At 49.7% G+C, this 13,546-nt stretch overlaps 1 protein-coding gene across 6 annotated transcripts in view; it reads left to right on the top strand.

Annotated features, from left to right (window-relative positions):
• Window positions 1-13,546, top strand: part of LOC140396252 (voltage-dependent calcium channel subunit alpha-2/delta-4-like) — an 820,155-nt gene that overhangs the window by 429,193 nt on the left and 377,416 nt on the right. The gene's annotated exons all lie outside the window — the stretch shown is intronic.

The following is a 13,546-nucleotide window of genomic DNA, read 5'->3' as shown; positions in this document are numbered from 1 at the left end:
TCATCTTCACTCCTTCCTCGTATTTGTCCAATATCCTGAGCCACTCTGGTGGCCCATCTACAAATCCAGATAAGTCGCTTTACAAGTGCCGCAGCTGGCAATGCCATGGCTACCCCCCGCTCCTTGGGTCCGCCGACCCACCGGAGGGTTCTCTCATGGGACTACTCATGAGGATATGGTTTCAACTGCGTCCAGTGCCGTCACCGCGGACCGGGTTTCTCGTCTATTAGGGCACATGTTTGTCCAGCAATGATTACTGCATAGGGTTCCTCCCATCGAACCCCAAGTCCCTTTTTACCAGTCATGAGTTTGACCATTACCCTATCCCCTGGTGTTGGTAGTTTTAGGGTATCCTTTCCAGTCAGTTTGGTCTAATCTCTATGTTGTTGCTGTGCAATTACCTGACCCTTAAGGGCATGCAGGCGGTTCACCAGATCTTGCATGCATTGGAGTACAGTGCCTTTGCTTATCTCGAGTTCCGCTCCTCCAGTTATCACCTCCTCCGGGAGGCGCATTGCTCTCCCTGTCATTAACTCAAAAGGGGTTAGACCCGTCCCCCGGGCGGGGGGTGGCTCTTTGACGCAACAATATTGCTGGCAGGGCCCGTACCCAATTATTCCCTTCTTGCAATATAGCTTTGGCCAGGCTGTTTTTTAAAGTCCGATTCATCCGCTCTACCATTCCCGAGCTTTGAGGATGGTATGGGATGTGGACCCTTTGCCAGATTCCCAAAACCTTATAAGCCTCCTTCATGACTTTTCCCGTGAAATGTGTCCCTTGGTCAGAATCCAGTTGGAGGGGCACCCCCTACCTTGGTATTATTTCATTCGCCAATATCAAAGCCACGGTACTAGCGGTGGCGTCCTTACACGGGAATGCTTCCACCCACCGGGTGAATTGAGCGACAATCACCAAACAGTATGTTTTACCCTGTAACCGAGGCAAAGGCCCAGTAAAATCCAATTGCAAATTTTCCCATGGTCCTTTGGGCCAGGGCTGATTTCCCATTTTTATCTTGCAGGGACAGCCTGGTTCCACCAGAGAATTGGTCACATTCCTGCCCATTCCCTTCCACCACCAACATTCCTTTAATAGTTTGATCATATTGTCCCTCGCTGTGTGCGCATGTCCATGATATATGTCTAACAGGGATTATTGCACGGCCTCAGGGACTATTATCTTTCCCTCCCTCCTCCATATTCCATCATGGCCTATCCGTCCCCCGTGTCATAATATACACCAGTATATCATGGTGCAGACACACACACACTGATGGACACACAGCAAGACTAATCAACACACGCAACACCCCAGCCAATCACCAGTTAGAGCACACTCACTATAAAGACAGAGTGCATCAGAGTTCCCGCTCATTCGGGATGCAACCTCTTAGAAGGACAGAGCTTACAGTACAGACCTTCACCATGTGCTGAGTGCATAGACTGGTTAGGACAGGCATAGGTCTTTAGTTTAATCTAACATCGTGTTAACCCACAGTGAAAGTATGTTCAACAGTTTCTAACTTAATAAAATAGTGTTGCACTATTTAAAATGTTGGTGGCCTGTATGTGTGCCACGGATCCAGAGCACCCAACACAATATGATACCAGGAGCTGAGGGATGTTAGAACTTCTTAGACCTACCTGCAAGTGATCTGCCTTTCACCAGCGTACAGCCATCCTGCAAAATGGACAGCGTCCGCCCGCTGCCACCGCTCCGCATCACCGGTAACCGAGGGGCCAACTGGAAGATATTCAAACAATGCTTCCAGCTCTAATTTGAAGCCACAGGCCGGGAAGCTGCCTCAGACACCAGGAAGATTGCTCTCTTCCTATCCACGGCCGGGGAACATGCCATCCACATTTTCAATTCTCTCACCTTTGCTGATGGTGAAGATAAATCAAAATTCAAGACGGTCCTCCTCAAGTTTGACAGTCACTGCAACATCGAGGTGAATGAAAGTTTCGAGCGCTATGTTTTCCAACAGCGTTTGCAGGGTAAGGATGAGCCTTTCCAGTCCTTTCTCACCCACCTCCGTATCCTTGCGCAGTCCTGTAATTACGGGCCCACCTCCGACTCCATGATACGTGACCAGATCGATTTTGGTGTTCAGTTGGACCCCCTACGCCAGCAGCTCCTCAAGGTAAAGCAGCTCACCCTAGCGACCGCCATCGAGACCTGCGTGCTACACGAACACGCTACTAGTCGGTATTCCCACATCCAAACGGCTGAAACGGCGCGGCAAGGTTCCCACGAGGCAGAACGGGTCCAAGCAATCGAGCAACTCCAGGGCCTCAGCCTGGATGAGGGCAGCCATTTTGCGCGCTTTTCGCGGACTCCCACGCTTGTGCGCACCGAACGAGGGGACGGCGAAGTCGACGAACATACTGTGCAGACGCGCACCATGTACAACCGCACCACGCATGTGTGGTGGCGCAGCGAACATACAGACGCTACAACGTTCGGCAACTGTGGCTCCGCCCACTTAAAGCGGCAATGCCCTGCCAAATCCCGACGATGCCTGAGATGTGGCAAACTTGGCCACTATGCTGCTTTATGCAGATCAGCTCAGCCTGCCAACTCTTATCGCTCCAGCCAGCCTCGCAGGAATGTCCGTGCCATTCAACCCACGGTCACTGAGTCCGATTCGGATCTGCTACCCGATATTGACACCGAAGACCCGAAGGCGCCTTTTCGAGTCGGTATCGTTACAAAAAACAGGGTGTCCCCGAAGCAAAGAATCCAGCCTCTATCGGTATACAGCATCGATCCAGACGATGAGTGAGTGGTCTGCCACCCTGACGGTCAACCGGTCCCAAATACGATTCCGCCCGGACACTGGTGCCTCCACCAATCTCATTGCGCGGTCTGACCTCCAAAGCCTTCGTGTCAAACCAGCCATCCTACCATCGGCCTGCCAGCTATTAGATTATAATGGCAATGCCATTGCTGCCAGCGGCTCATGCCAACTTGAAGTACGCACAGGTCATGCAAAGCCATCCTTCCCTTTGAAATTGTGGGCTCCTCAAAAGCCTCCCTGCTTGGCACGCAGGCATGCAAGCTGTTGAACCTAGTTCAGGGAGTTCATTCTCTCTCTCCTGCTGGCACGTCTGCCTTTCAGGACACCAACTTCAGGGCGCAGCTCGACGCCATTATCAACCAGTACCACAACGTATTCGAGGGCATGGGCACGCTCCCGTACACCTACAAGATTTTATTAAAACCGAATGCCACGCCTGTGGTGCACGCACCTTGCAGGGTCCCAGCACCATTTAAGGACCGCCTCAAGCAGCAGCTGCAGGACCTCCAGGACCAAGGAGTGATTTCCAAAGTCACGGAACCGACCGACTGGGTCAGTTCCATGGTATGTGTAAAAAAGCCTTCCAGCGAATTGAGAATTTGCATTGATCCCAAGGATCTAAATCCCCATATCATGAGGGAGCATTATCCGATACCCAAGCGGGAAGAGCTCACATGTGAGAGGGCTCGCGCCAAGCTCTTCACCAAACTCGACGCCTCAAAAGGATTCTGGCAAATCCAGCTCGATAAATCCAGCAGGAATCGTTGCACATTTAACACCCCCTTTGGCAGATATTGTTACAACAGGATGCCGTTTGGGATCATATCTGTATTATGGAACAAATGATGGAAGGCATTGAGGGTGTTCGCGTCTATGTCGACGACATAATCATTTGGTCCACCACTCTGTAGGAGCATGTTAGTCGCCTCCAGCGTGTATTCAGACGTATACATGAGCATGGCCTCCGCCTCAACAGGGCCAAATGCTCTTTTGGTCAGACGGAACTCAAGTTCCTCGGGGACCACATCTCCCAATTGGGTGCGCAGCCGGATGCGGACAAGGTAGCTGCCATCACAGCGAAGAAAACACCAGAGGACAAGAAGGCGGTCCTCCGATTTCTGGGCATGGTCAATTTTTTAGGAAAATTCATCCCTAACCTCGCCTCTCATACCACGGCTCTCAGGAACCTGGTCAGGAAGAAGACAGACTTCCAATGGCTCCCTGCCCACGAGCGCGAATGGAGAGAACTCAAAACAAAACTGACCACGGCCCAGGTCTTAGCTTTCTTTGATCCAACAAAGGAGCCCAAAATTTTGACCGATGCCAGTCAATCCGACATTGGGGCAGTGCTCCTTCAACGTGATGAGGCCTCATCATGGGCCCCCGTAGCACATGCGTCACGTGCGATGACCCCCACGGAGCAGCGCTACGCGCAGATAGAAAAGGAGTGCCTGGGCCTTCTGACTGGTGTGGTTAAGTTTCACGATTATGTCTACGGACTTCCTCAATTCGCCGTTGTGACCGCCCATCGCCCGCTGGTCAATATAATACAGAAAGACTTGAACGACATGACGTCTCTTCTCAAGCTCCGGAGATACGACTTCCAGCTGGTGTACACCCCAGGCAAAGACCTCATCATTGCTGATGCTCTCTCCAGGGCAGTCAACACTCCATGTGACCCAGCAGGATTTGTCTGCCAGGTTGACGCCCATGTGGCCTCCAATCTACCTGCCTCGGATGAACGCCTCATCCAAATTCGCCACGAAACGGCGGCTGACCCCTTGCTACAGCGTGTCATGCGCCACCTAACGGATGGGTGGCTCAAGGGCCAATGCCCTCAATTCTATAATGTCAGAGATGATCTGGCGGTAGTAGGCGGGGTTCTTCTAAAACTGGACCGCATTGTCATCCAGCATAGCATGCGCCAGCTTGTCCTGGAACAACTACACGAGGACCACCTTGGTGTGGAAAAGTGCCGCTGACGGGCCTGAGAGGCAGTGTACTGGCCCGGCATTAATGAGGACATAGCCAACACAGTGCTCAACTGCCCCACTTGTCAGCGCTTCCAGCCGGCCCAACCACGTGAGACCCTGCAGCCCCATGAGTTGGTCACGTCACCATGGACCAAGGTGGGCATTGACCTATTCCACGCGCTGGGTAGAGACTATGTCCTGATCGTGGACTACTTTTCAAATTACCCGGAGGTGATACGGTTGCACGACCTCACCTCGTCTGCAGTCATTCGTGCATGTAAAGAAACCGTTGCTCGACACGGCATCCCGCTCACGGTTATGTCGGACAATGGCCCCTGCTTCGCCAGCCAAGAATGGTCCAACTTTGCCAGGCGGTACAATTTTGCCCATGTGACATCCAGTCCCCTGTACCCCCAATGCAACGGCAAAGCGGAGAAAACATAGAAAAATACAGCACAGAACAGGCCCTTCGGCCCACGATGTTGTGCCGAACCTTTGCCCTAGATTAATCATAGATTATCATTGAATTTACAGTGCAGAAGGAGGCCATTCGGCCCATTGCGTCTGCACCGGCTCTTGGAATGAGCACCCTACCCATAGTCAACACCTCCACCCAACACTAAGGGCAATTTTGGACACTAAGGGCAATTTATCATGGCCAATCCACCTAACCTGCACATCTTTGGACTGTGGGAGGAAACCGGAGCACCCGGAGGAAACCCACGCAGACACGGGGAGGATGTGCAGACTCCACACAGACAGTGACCCAAGCCGGAATCGAACCTGGGACCCTGGAGCTGTGAAGCAATTGGGCTATCCACAATGCTACCGTGCTGCCCTTAAGAACAAATAAATCTACACTATATCATTTTACCGTAATCCATGTACCTATCCAATAGCTGCTTGAAGGTCCCTAATGTTTCCGACTCAACTACGTCCACAGTCAGTGCATTCCATGCCCCCACTACTCTCTGGGTAAAGAACCTACCTCTGACATCCCCCCTATATAGAAGGGGGTACATATAGTCAAACGGCTCCAATGCAAGGCTGCCGATGCTGGGTCCGATTTCTACCTAGCCCTGCTGGCCGATCGCTCCGCCCCACTGTCCACTGGCCTGTCGCCAGCCCAGTTACTCATGGGTCGCACCCTGAGGACAACGGTGACGTCCATCTATGTCCCAGACCTCGACCACGTTCCGGTCCTTCGCCGGATGCAGCTGTCTCGTGCACAGCACAAGGTGGCTCATACTCCCGTGCAGCTGATCCCCCTGCTCTGGCTCCAGATGACACCGTCCGCGTCCATCTTCCGGATGGTGGCTGGTCTGCAACCGCTGTTGTCCTTCGGCAGGTGGCCCCCTGCTCGTTCCTGGTTCGTCTACCGGATGGCTCTATTCTGCGCCGCAATCGACGCGCCCTTCGTCTCGTTCCACGCTCGCCACGTGATCCTCCAGTGTTGCCTCGCCCTCCTGCTGACCCTGCCACAGACTATGCAGAGCTCCCTGTCACTCTGCATCCCCCTGACTTTGACGCAGTCCAGCCCGCTCCTGAACCGGCGGCTCTCGACCCACCCTTGAGGCGGTCAACCAGAATTCGTCGCCCACCTCAGAGACTAAATTTATGAACTTTGCGAACTTATGGACTCTCTGAATTGTTTTGTTGCTTTGTTTGATCGTTTCCCTGGTTTGTATATAGTGTTGATCTCGTTACTCTTGTTGCATACTGCTTCTCTGCACCAGGCACCTTCCCATGTAACTAGCTTAGTTCTCATGTATGTAGTCCTGTAAATATGTCTTCACACCCCACACGTAGTTAGGAACATTCTCACCATACATCATTTATTGCCACACACATGCATTTTTTTATAAAAGGGAAGTTGTCATAATATACACCAGTATATCATGGTGCAGACACACACACACTGATGGACACATAGCAAGACCAATCAACACACACAACACCGCAGCCAATCACCAGTTAGAGCACACTCACTATAAAGACAGGGGGCATCAGAGTTCCCGCTCATTCGGGATGCAGCCTCTTAGAAGGACAGAGCTTACAGCTTCCAGCACAGATCTTCACCATGTGCTGAATGCATAGACTGGTTAGGACAGGCATAGGTCTTTAGTTTCATCTAACATCGTGTTAACCCACAGTGAAAGTATGTTCAACAGTTTCTAACTTAATAAAATAGTGTTGCACTATTTTAAGTGTTGGTGGCCTGTATGTGTTCCACGGAACCAGAGCACCCAACACAACATCCCGTTCTTTCTCCACCCCTCCTTTTCCTCCACTAGTGCTTGTTCTTGCACCTGCCGTACATCAATATCAGCATTGCCTGCGGCCTTCACGGCTGCTATTCCTGGAGTCTGCATCCCCACCCATTCCTGCTCTAATAGGTCTTCCGCTGCCTGATCGGCCCAACTGTTACCTTGCTGAGCAGAATTCTCAATTCTCCAATGGGCTTGGACCTTAATCATGGCTGCTTCTAAGGGCTGTCGGGCAGCCAGGATCAGGTCCCTGATTAAACACTCATGCTGTATGTGTCCTCCGCTGGAGGTCACAAACCCCCGCCTGCTCCAAGCTGTCATGTAGTCATGAACTACACCAAAAGCGTACCAACTGTCCGTGTACAGATTGATTTGCTTTCCCTTGCCCCATCCAGCGCCCTTGTTAGAGCTATTAATTCAGCTATCTGTGCTGAGTGGTTCCCGGGATCTGTTCTCCTGCAATCAACTCACCTTCAGTATCCACTACAGCCCATGCCGTACGGGGCTCTCCTCCTATATACTTCCTTACTCCATCCACATATAAATTGTTCACTCCCTCTCCCACCAGTGGCTCTTCAGCCAAGCATCCATTAGTGTCCTCTACTTCCACAACGCATTCATGCTCCGTTCCTTGTATCGTTAATCCCATCGCGGGACTTTCCCTCATATCTGTACAGATTTCCACATGTCTGTCCCCAGGTAAAATATTAGCTTCACACTTTGAGCGTCTACTATCCGAGACACCCTTCAGTCTTCCAGCCTCTAAGAGTTGAACAATGGTATGAGGGCTATGGAGGATTATCTTGCCCATCAGGGCGATGGGTTCTGATGCATTTATTGCCCATTTAGCGCACGCCAAAGCCCGCACACATTGTTGCATGCCTGTGGCTACCTCATCCATTTGGGCGGAGTAGTATCAGACTGGTCTTAATTGATCCCCATGCCTCTGGGCTACAACAGCAGCCTGCATTCCACTATCCTCTTGGCAGAAGATGTGGAATGGCTTACTGAGGTCCGGCAACCCCAGGTCGGGCACCTTCACCATTGCTTGTTTTAGATTGGAAAAAGCCTGCGTCTCCCCCTCCCCCCACTCGATCTTGTCTTTGCTAGCCCTTCTTCCCTTGGTTAAATCCTGTCGGGGTTTCGCAATGTCTGCTTATCCCTCTACAAAGTTCCTGCAATAGTTAAATAATCCCAGCACTTGTCTGACCCCTTTCTCCGTGTGGCTTCCTTTCTAGCTTCCGGGATTTGTTTTTTTCCTTGAGCAGTAATATGTCCTAAATATGTCACCTGACTCTGTCCAAGCTGTGCTTTGTTCGGATTTAATTTAGGCCAGCATCTTGGATTGCCTGCACCACCTGGTGGAGGGCCAGGCAGTGTGATGCTGAACTGTTTGAGGTGATTAAAATATCATAGATTTTCATAGAATTTACAGTGTAGAAGGAGGCCATTCGGCCCATCGAGTCTGCATCGGCTCTTGGAAAGAGCACCCTACCCAAGGTCAACACCTCCACCCTATCCCCATAACCCATAAACGCCACCCAACACTAAGGGCAATTTTGGACACTAAGGGCAATTTATCATGGCCAATCCACCTAACCTGCACATCTTTGGACTGTGGGAGGAAACCGGAGCACCCGGAGGAAACCCATGCACACACGGGGAGGATGTGCAGACTCCGCACAGACAGTGACCCAAGCCGGAATTGAACCTGGGACCCTGGAGCTGTGAAGCAATTGTGCTATCCACAATGCTACCGTGCTGCCCGGTAGCATTGTGGATATCGTCCACATATATCATCCACGTATATCATCCAAAATATCATCCACGTATTGTAAACTTGTGGTCCCGACACAATGTAGGGGTTTGATTATCTGGGCCATATTCTTATGAAATATAGCGGGGCTATTGTGGTACCCTTGTGGTAAGCGGGTCCAGGTGTACTGCTGGTTCCCCACTGTAAAAGCAAACTTGTACTGATACTCCTCAGCCACGGGGATTGACCAAAACCCGTTAGCTATGTCTAGAACTGTAAATATACGGGGGTGGATAGTCATTATACTGGGCTGCTTCGTCAGTGAAACTGCCCCCGTCTATTTTCCCCTGTTCTCCTTCCTCCTCAGGGAGGGAGGGATATAGTAGCTCAGCCACCATCCTTCCCTGTGGTTTGTTAAGTCCCTCCTCCTGCGCTTTTCTGATAGAGGCTGCTTGTTTCTGCTCTGCCTCAGTGTTGAGGCGATTTTTCATCAGAGCAGCAAGTATTACAGCTGCCATCTCTGCCTTATTTGTAGTCTGCCCAAGCCACCAAGCCTTTTGCTCAGCTTCGGGCGCTTCTGAATCATATCCTTTTTCAACCATCTTTTTGATCAACTTCCTATGCTCAATAACAATGGTTTGTATCATACTGCCATCAGGTCCCCATGGGGGGCTCCCTGTTTTGGACTCCGTTGAATCGTCGCAGGGCCCTACCCTTTCCAGTCTTCTTTTTTTGTTAAACGTGCGGCGGTTTATCCTGCACTGCTCCTTGGCGTGGTACAAAAGTCTGTCTTTGTCCACCTAATATTAGCACGTTCTCAGTGTTGCTTGTGTCTGCCGCTATCTACTCGCAACTTGCACCCCTTGTCCAAATCGCACAACTTATGGATCCAACCGTGTGATAGGCAACCTCTATCTACTGGGTGGTAAAACAAAATGTACTCACCCGGGGAGGCATATCATTCTGGTCAGAATCTTGTGGACGATAATGCTCACTGCGCCAAATAATGTAGGAGCGATTTCAAGGCCTGTGTATTGAGTCGGCTTCCACGTGGGCTTTTCTCCTGTGGCTCAACTCAGTACAAAGAGCAGCAGACACATCAACAATCAGAAGATGGTTTAATATTCTACAAGCTTGCTTTCATGTACATGAGAGATAAGACCTGGAAAGCTGCCAAGGTCCTTCTACAGAAGAAAGACACAAACTCAGCACATATACAACATTCAAAAATCAATAACCCCCCCCCCCCCCGTTGAATGTGATCCAATCCCTGTTTAAACTCACCCAATAGAATCGCAAGCAATGTTTAAACTTCAACAAATAGAATTGCAAACAACCCATGATTGATGCCAGGATCCTCATCCTGACAGCTATATACAATCACAACATCCTGTGCTGTTTGTCTGTGAGAAACAGAACAACAGAACCAGCACCCTGGATTGTTTCACTATTGATTACTTATTACTGCTATGTCCTAAAAATACATGTTTAATGGTTAATAATGATTACTCGGTATTCTTCCTATAATTCATCCCAATCCTTAATAAAGTTAATTATGTAAAACTAATCTAGTGGATGCTAACTATTTAGTGTTTAAAAGGTATCATCGCTGAACCCCTCCTTCACCATCAGTGTCTGTCAGCCCATATTTTTCTTTCAGTTCCCCCAAGCTACCAAACCAACCCTCAAAATATAAGTCTCCCACCTTCTCCAAATCCTTTTCCTTCCACTCCCTAAATCTTGCATCTGACCTAGCAGCCTCAAATACCTGATTCCCACAGATGGGGGTTAGTTTTGAGGCAGCCCCCAAGTTAAAATGTTGACGTAGTTGCCTCCAAAGTTTTAACATGGCCACTATAACCAGGTTAGTTGAATATTTTGTCAGCGCCACCAGTAACAGTGCCATTACCAATGCTCCTAGGCTTGCTCCCCTCACAGACTCATCCGAACCCCTGCATCACTCTCGTACCATTTCAGCACTAGCCGCCCAGTAGTAGCATTGAAAGTTTGGCAAGGCCAAGCCCCGTACTTTTCTCTCCTTCAGGAGCACCGTCCTCCTGATCCTCGGGCCCTTACCTGCCCAAATAAGCCCAGTCACCAGTCGGTCCATCTCTCTAAAAAATGCCTTGGCCAAGGATATAGGAAGGCATTGGAACAAAAATCTCGGCAAGATATTCATCTTAACCAATTGTACTTGGTCCATTCTCCACTAGACTTATATAATTCAACCTCCGGAATTTCCCCCCAGTCCCTTGCTATCTGGACCCCCAAATACTGAAAATGACATTCTGCTAGCCGGAATGTTATTCCCCTAAGTCCCCCTCTCTGCCTTGGTATCCCAACTGCAAAGTATTTGTTCTTTCCTATATTTAGCTTATAGCGAGAAAAGATTCCAAAACTCTGCAAGATCCGCAGAATGTTACCCATCCAGACCCCTCACATAGAGTGACACGTTGTCGGCATATAGCGAGACCTTGTGCTCCACTCCTCCTCTAGCTATTCCTTCCCATGCTTTCGAGGACCTCAGGGCCATGGCTAATGGCTCTATTGCTACTGCAAACAACAGAGAGGACATCCGTGCCTGGTGCCCCGGATAAAGGAAAGGGATCAGAAATCACTTTTTTAATGTAAACTCTGGCAAATGGGGCTGCGTACAATAGCCACACTCATGCCACACAGCCTGAACCAAACCCAAATTTTTCTAATACCGCGAACAGTTAGTCCCACTCTACTCGATCGAATGCTTTTCCGCAACAAGCAAGATTATGATCTCCAGAACCCCCTCCTCCGGGGTAAGCACCACGTTCAACTGATGTCTCACATTTGCATTAAACCTCCGCCCTTTGACAAATCCCATTTGGTCTTTCCCCACCATCTGCAAAGACGGTGCTCCAGTCTTAACACCAACACCTTAGTTAATAGCTTTGCATCCACATTTAACAAGGAATCTGAACAATACGACCCAGAGTCTCCAGGGTCTTTGCCCTTTTTCAGGAGCAGGGAAATTGCATCTGCCTCAGCGACTGTGGCAAAGCACCTCACTTCAAGGAATCCCTGAGCATCACCATCAATAGAGGGGCCAACAGGTCTATGAATTTTTAATAAAATTCTACCAGGAACCCATCGGGTTCCCCGACTGCATCAATTTCAGCGCTTTCTTGATCTCTTCCAACTCCTGCAGAGCTGCTGGGTTCTCCCATAGCTCCTCTCCACCTTGGGAAACTCCAACTCACCCAGGAATCTCACCATATCTCTCCCATGCGGTTTGGACCTGTATAAATTTTCATTGAAGATCTTAAATACCCTCATTCACCTTCCCAGCCCCCTCATCCCATGCTCTAATCTGGGTAATCTCCCTCTCTGCCTCCCGATTCCTCAGTTGATATGCCAGGAGCCGACTTGCTTTCTCCCCATATTTGTAAATAACCCCTTTAGCTCGCCTCAGTTACCATACTGCCCTATGTGTAGAGATCAGATTGAACTACGTTTGCACTTTTTTACTCTGCTAATGGTTCTGGGGATGGGCTGTCTGCATACTTGTGATCAACCTCTGTAATATCATCATAAGTTTTTCCTGTTTCTTCCAGCATTGAGGGCCGAAGGGCCTGTACTGCGCTGTAATATTCTATGTTCTATGTTCCTTGCCTCCAGCTCTACCTGTACCTTGAAAGATATAATTTTGCTCCTAATTACTACCTTCAGTGCTTCCCATAGTAGCGAGGGTGAGACTTTCCCATTATCATTATTCAAAATATAATCCTGGATAGCCCCTGAGATCCTTGCATAGAACCCCGGGTCTGCCAGAAGACCCACATCCAACCGCCAACCCTTGCGATGCCCCCGTCCCACCTCTACCTCCAGGTTGACCCAATGTGGGGCATGGTCAGAAATGACCACCGCAGAGTATTCAGATTTCTAACCTCTGCCAATAGCGCCCTGCTCATGACAAAATAGTCAATCCTGGAAAATATATTATGTACAGAGGAGAAGAACAAAAACTCTTTCTCCCCCAGATGTTTAAACCGCCAAGGGTCTGTCACCCGATTCCTCCATAAAAGCAATTAACGCCTTTGCCACACACCCCCGGAACAGCGATCTCGGCCGAGAACACTCCACCCTTGGGTCTGGCATGCAGTTAATGTCCGCTCCCATAATAAATTGAAGGGTGTCTTGATCCAGTATTGCTGCCAGCAGCCGTTTCATGAACATTGTATTGTCCCAGTTCGGAGCGTATACATTCACCAACACCACCTGTTTCTAAATGCATCTCAAGGGGATTGGATTGAAATCAACAAATTGCAGATGACTGGTGCATTCACATTTGGATAGAAAGCAATTTTACACATCCTGCTTCAAAAGGGCATTTTTAACAATATTGGGTCCTGGGAGGTGAGCACCACTGGCAAGGCCTGCACTTGTTGCCTATTCCTAATTGTTGTTGAGAAGGTGGTGGTGAGCCTCCTTCCTCGCTTGCTGCAATCCATGTGGTGTAGGTACACCCATGGTACTGTTAGCAAGGGAGTTCCAGGATTGTGACCCAGTGAAGGAATGACGAGATCATTCCAAGTCAGGATAGTGGAAGTGGTGGTGTTAACCTGCCTCAGCTGCACTTACTCTTCTAGGTGGTAGAGATCACTGATTTGTAAGATGCCAATGAAGGAAGCAAGGCCGGGTTGCTGCAGTGCATCTTTATATGATACACAAAACTGTCACTGTGCTGGTGGAGTAGGGTGTGAATATTTAGGTGGTG

This window comes from Scyliorhinus torazame, chromosome 19 (assembly GCF_047496885.1).
Source record: "Scyliorhinus torazame isolate Kashiwa2021f chromosome 19, sScyTor2.1, whole genome shotgun sequence".
Classification (NCBI taxonomy): Eukaryota; Metazoa; Chordata; class Chondrichthyes; order Carcharhiniformes; family Scyliorhinidae; genus Scyliorhinus; species Scyliorhinus torazame.
This window is presented reverse-complemented; position numbering and strand designations above follow the sequence as displayed.